The sequence below is a fragment of the Primulina tabacum genome, chromosome 2, assembly GCF_025594145.1.
Source record: "Primulina tabacum isolate GXHZ01 chromosome 2, ASM2559414v2, whole genome shotgun sequence".
Taxonomy (NCBI): Eukaryota; Viridiplantae; Streptophyta; class Magnoliopsida; order Lamiales; family Gesneriaceae; genus Primulina; species Primulina tabacum.
The window spans coordinates 15,347,533-15,353,736 of NC_134551.1; the positions used below are offsets into that span (position 1 = coordinate 15,347,533).

At 33.9% G+C, this 6,204-nt stretch overlaps 1 pseudogene; it reads left to right on the plus strand.

Annotated features, from left to right (window-relative positions):
* Window positions 1-56: 56 nt before the first annotated feature.
* LOC142537535 (uncharacterized) lies at window positions 57-5,431 on the plus strand (annotated as a pseudogene).
* The last annotated feature ends 773 nt before the right edge of the window (window positions 5,432-6,204 follow it).

Here is a 6,204-nt window from a genome sequence, read left to right on the forward strand (position 1 = left end):
AAATTTGGAGAGTTGTTTCTCAATTTTATGAAGGCTTAACACCTAAAGATAGGCAAATGGTTGAATTTATGTGTAATGGAACATTTGAAGATAAAGATCCAAATGAGGCAATTGAGTATCTCGATTCATTAGCTGAAAATGCTCAAAGTTGGGACACTATAGGTACAATCGAACCATCAAACAAGATTCAATCTCCTACATCTGGTGGAGGTATGTACACTCTCAAAGATGAAGCATGATCTTCAAGCTAGATTTACCTCTTTGGCAATAAAAGTTGAGGCACTTGAATTGAAAAAGAATGGTCAATTAAAATCTGTTCAAGACATTGTGTGTCACATCTGTGATACAAGTGATCATTTTACAAAAGATTGTCCCACTTTGCCCTCTTTTAAAGAATGTCTCCATGAACAAGCCAATGTTTTGAACAATTTCAAAAGGCCAAATTTTGAACCATTTTCTCAAAATTACAATCCAGGTTGGCGAAATCATCCAAATTTTAGTTGGAGGAATGATAGTGCTGCACAATTTTCACAACCACATTTCCAAAATTTTCAAAATTATGCACCTTATGTTCCTCCACCTAAAAGAAATTTGGAAGATACATTGAATTCTTTCATTGCAAAGCAAGAGTCTATCAATACTCAAACTGCTCAAACCATAACAGATTTGAAAGATACTCTTGCTAAATTTGCATCTGCACTTAATGTTCATGAAAAAGGTAAATTTCCTTCACAACCTCTGCCTAATCCCAAGGATCATCATTCACAAACTGGAACTTCTGGAACTCGATCGATGGATCAGGTAAAATCTGTTATTACCCTTCGAAGTGGTAAGGTTGTGGAAAAATCCATTCTTGAACCTTGTGAAGATGATGATAAATCAACTCCAAAGGGTAAGGAAGTGGAACCCATAACTTGCGAAGAGGAGGTTCAACAGACAGTGTCACCACCATTCCCTCATGCATTGAAAAATACAAAAAAATCAAATTTGAATTCTTATATATATGATATTTTTAAACAAGTAAAAGTTTATATTCCTTTATTAGATGCAATAAAACAGGTACCATCATATGCCAAATTTTTGAAAGACTTGTGCACTGTGAAAAGAAAATTGAATGTGAAAAAGAAAGCATTTTTAGCCGAACAAGTAAGTGCAATCATTCAAAATAATAATACTTTGAAATACAAAGACCCTGGTTGTCCTACTATTTCATGTATTATTGGAGAACGAAAGATTAAAAAAGCCTTGCTTGATCTTGGAGCTAGTGTGAATTTACTTCCATATTCAGTTTATCAAGAACTCAATCTAGGCGAGTTAAAATCAACTTCGGTAACACTTTTACTTGCCGATAGATCTGTTAAAGTGCCAAGAGGTATGATAGAAGACGTATTGGTCCAAGTTGATAACTTTGTATATCCTGTCGATTTCATAGTTTTAGATACACAACCTATCAAAGCTTGTAATGCAATTCCTGTAATTCTGGGTCGTCCATTTTTAGCAACTTCTAATGCCCTTATAAATTGCAGGAATGGAATAATGAAGTTGTCATTTGGTAACATGACCTTGGAGCTCAATGTTTTTAATCTTTGTAAGCAACCACATGACAAAGGAGATGAAAGTGAAGATGAAAATCTTATTGAAACTCTTGTGGAAGAAAACATTCAAGAAGGGAGTATTCGTGATCAATTAGATATTTGTTCAATTGAAATTGTTAAAGAAAATATTGAAATTGATCTTGATGATTTTATCAGGTATCACTCGTTACCAGGATCAGAGAAAGAATTTGATGCAAAATATGAGAACAAAGACGAACCACCCATATTGGAGTTAAAACCCTTGCCAGAAGAATTGAAGTATGCATTTCTTGGAGAAGATGAAACATATCCGGTGGTAATTTCTTCCAAACTAGAAAGTGATCAAGAAGGTAAATTAGTTGATATGCTTAAAAGACATAAAAATGCAATTGGTTGGACACTAAAAGATCTCAAGGGCATTAATCCACTAATTTGCACACACAAAATTCATTTAGAAGAAAATGCTAAAACATCTCAACAACCACAAAGGAGATTAAATCCACACATGAAAGATGTTGTGAAAACTGAAGTTCTCAAACTACTTGATGTTGGGATTATCTACCCTATTTCTGATAGTAAGTGGGTAAGCCCAACACAAGTAGTTCCAAAAAAATCTGGCATCACAGTGATAAAAAATGAAAAAGGTGAATTGTTAACAAGTCGAGTCCCATCTAGTTGGCGGATGTGTATTGATTATAGAAAATTAAATGACGCCACTAGAAAAGATCATTTTCCATTACCATTTTTGGATCAAATTTTAGAAAGAGTAGCAGGTCATCCATACTACAGTTTTCTTGATGGATATTCAGGTTATTATCAAATTCCCATTGCACTCGAAGATCAAGAAAAAACTACATTCACATGTCCTTTTGGAACATTTGCATTCAGAAGGATGCCATTTGGTTTATGCAATGCCCCAGCAACATTTCAAAGATGTATGCTAAGCATTTTTTGCGACATGGTTGAAAATTGTTTGGAAATTTTCATGGATGATTTAACTGTATTTGGGAATACATTTGATAATTGTCTTGAAAATTTGGAAAAAGTTTTAAAAAGATGCGAGGAAAATGGTCTTATTTTAAATTGGGAAAAATGTCATTACATGATTACTTCTGGAATTGTTTTGGGACATGTCGTGTCATCTCATGGAATTGAAGTTGATAAAGCAAAAGTTGATGTCATTGCCAATTTACCCCCTCCAAAAACCATTAAAGAAATTCGCTCATTTTTGGGACATGCTGGATTTTATCGGAGGTTTATAAAGGACTTTAGTTTAATCTCTAAACCCATTTGTAACGTCTTAACAAAAGACACTGCATTTGAGTGGACTCAAGAATGTCAAAATGCTTTTGATAAAATTATTCGACATTTAACATCAGCTCCTATCATGCAACCTCCTGATTGGTCTTTACCATTTGAAATCATGTGCGATGTGAGTGATTATGCAGTCGGTGCAGTACTGGGTCAAAGAAGAAACGGTAAGCCTTATGTGATATATTATGCAAGTAGAACTTTAAACAATGCTCAAATGAATTACTCCACAACTGAAAAAGAACTACTTGCTGTAATATTTGCATTAGGTAAATTTCGTTCTTATTTGATTGGATCAACGACTATTGTGTTTACTGATCATTCTGCTATTAGATATTTGTTGACCAAACAGGATGCAAAGCCACGACTGATACGATGGATTTTGTTACTCCAAGAATTTGACATTGTGATCAAAGATAAAAAAGGAACCGAGAATGTCGTAGCCGATCATTTATCGAGACCAGTAACAGGATCATCTTGTGAAATGACACCGATTAACGATAATTTTCCTGATGAAAATCTATTTTCAGTTACTACTACAACTTGGTTTGCTAACATAGTAAATTTTCTTGTGACAGGAAAAATGCCACCGCAATGGAGTTCCCAAGATAAAAGAAAATTTTTGAATGAGGTAAAAAACTTTTATTGGGATGATCCGTATCTGTTCAAGTATTGTCCAGATCAAATTTTTTGACGTTGCATACCCGACAATGAGGTAAGTAGTGTCATTAAATTTTGTCATTCAGAAGCATGCGGATGACATTTTTCTTCAAAGTAAACGGCTGCAAAAATCTTGCAGTGTTGATTTTATTGGCCCACTTTGTTTAAAGACACCCACGAAATCTGCAAGATCTGTGAAAATTGTCAAAAATTTGGTGCGATTTCAAAAAGAAACATGATGCCTTTGAATCCTATCATTGAAATTGAAATCTTTGACTGTTGGGGAATTGATTTTATGGGACCTTTTCCATCGTCGTTTGGATACTTGTATATTTTAGTTGCAGTTGATTATGTTTCCAAATGGATAGAGGCAATTCCATGTCGAAAAAATGATCATAAAATCGTCATCAAATTTTTAAAAGAAAATATTTTTAGTAGATTTGGAATTTCTCGAGCCATGATAAGTGATGGGGGAACTTACTTTGCTAATAAACCATTTGCTTCATTAATGAAAAAATATGGTATTACTCATAAAGTAACTACTCCTTATCATCCTCAAACAAATGGACAAGTTGAATTAGCTAATAGGGAGATAAAGCAAATTTTGGAAAAAACTGTTAACTCAAATAGAAAAGATTGGTCTCTGCGACTTAATGATGCACTTTGGGCATATCGAACAGCTTTTAAAACATCATTGAATATGTCTCCCTATAGGTTGGTTTATGGAAAACATTGTCATTTGCCTGTGGAATTGGAACATAAAGCTTATTGGGCGATCAAAACTTTAAATTCAAGCATGGATGATGCCAACAAATTGCGTAAATTGCAACTTAATGAACTTGATGAACTCAGAAATGACGCGTATGAGAATTCAAGGATTTATAAAGCAAAAATCAAATCATTTCATGATAAAACAATTCTTAGAAAATCTTTTGAGATTGGTAAAAAAGTTTTGCTTTATAATTCTCGACTTCACATATTCCCAGGAAAATTACGATCAAGATGGACAGGCCCATATGTTGTAAAGCATGTGTATACTTATGGAGCTGTGGATATTGAAAATCCTAAAAATGGTGATATTTTTAAAGTAAATGGACAAAGGCTTAAACCATTTTTAGAAAATGAAATCTTTCAAGAAGAATTTATTTCCCTTTCTGATCCTTGATTTTTTTTTGTTGCATTTAAGTTTATTTGTTTTTATTTCAGGTTTTCTTAATATTTTTATTTTCCCGGTTAAATGGCGGATAACGGTACTCCGTGACTCTCATAATCGGTTAAATCAGTTTCCCACAATTGCTGATACAAAAATAAAAAAAAAAATAATTTCTTTTCTTTTCAAAATGGATGAAATTCTCTCAAAAATTTGTAAATATTTTCCCTCTGTTTCTGAAAATGTTCTAAGAAAAATTTATGCAGGAAGGTGTGAAAGATTGAGGTTGCTAATGCAAAAAGGAATTCCAAAAGATATTCGTCTTGTAATAGAAGCTAAGGTCCGATTAGGAGGAGAAGTTCCACAATCATTGCTCATTCGGTATTTGCCTGGATTAGGAAAAAGCACTTATGCGAAAAAACGAAGGGCCAAAAGTTTAGGGGTTTGTCATAAGTGTGCAAGATGGACTTGTGACAAACGATGCAGATCTTTGGGATGTGTTTCCAAAATCAGAGAAGATAAAATTGGTTTCATTAAGAATGGGCTGAGTAAGGAGTCTTTAGATAACATCTTATTGACTCTTGAGACGCATTCTAGTGGACATGTGCATATTGAACTTCTTCGTTTATGGAAACAATTCCAAGATGAGCGTCATAGTCTTGGGAATCCGACTAAAAAAGACCCTGTTTGCCAATTTATAAGAAAATTGGATGAGAAGCATATCCTCGACTCATAGAAGGCGTTGAAGCCGTTTCTGGACGTAAAACCAGAGGAAAATTGTGAGCCACAATCACACTACTGTTTATATGTATGTGTGTCATTATTGTTTTTACTATTTATTCTGTTTACAGCTGTGACCCATAGTTTTGTCATGATAACATATTACTCCTTTAAAATCTCTCATCTTTCTCTCTATTTTCGCAGAAAAAAAAAGAAAGTAAAAACATGACTGGATCCTCTGCACAAACATTGAAAAATATTTGTGTATTTTGTGGGTCGAGTCCTGGAAAAAATGAAGTGTTTGTAGAAGCAGCGAATAATCTTGGAAAGATATTGGCTGAGAGAAAAATTCACTTGGTATATGGGGGAGGTAATATTGGGTTAATGGGATCTGTTTCAACATATGCTCATCTTGGAGGTAGTCAGGTTTTGGGTATTATTCCTACAGCTTTAGCTGAAGGAAATATTACAGGTGTTACGATTGGGGAGGAATTAAAAGTTTCTTATATGTATGAAAGAATCACTCAAATGATTGAAAATTCTGATGCTTTTATTGCACTACCAGGTGATTTTGGTACATTAGAAGAAATTTTTCACACTGTTTCTTGGGCACAACTTAATATCCATAATAAACCTGTGGGCTTGTTGAATATCAATAATTATTTTGACAGTTTGTTGATATTTCTTGATAAAGCTGTGGAACAGAATTTCATTTCAGAAAATTCACGACGGATGCTCATCTGTGCTTCGACTGCCGACCAATTAATTGATGATTTGGAAGCTTTTGTT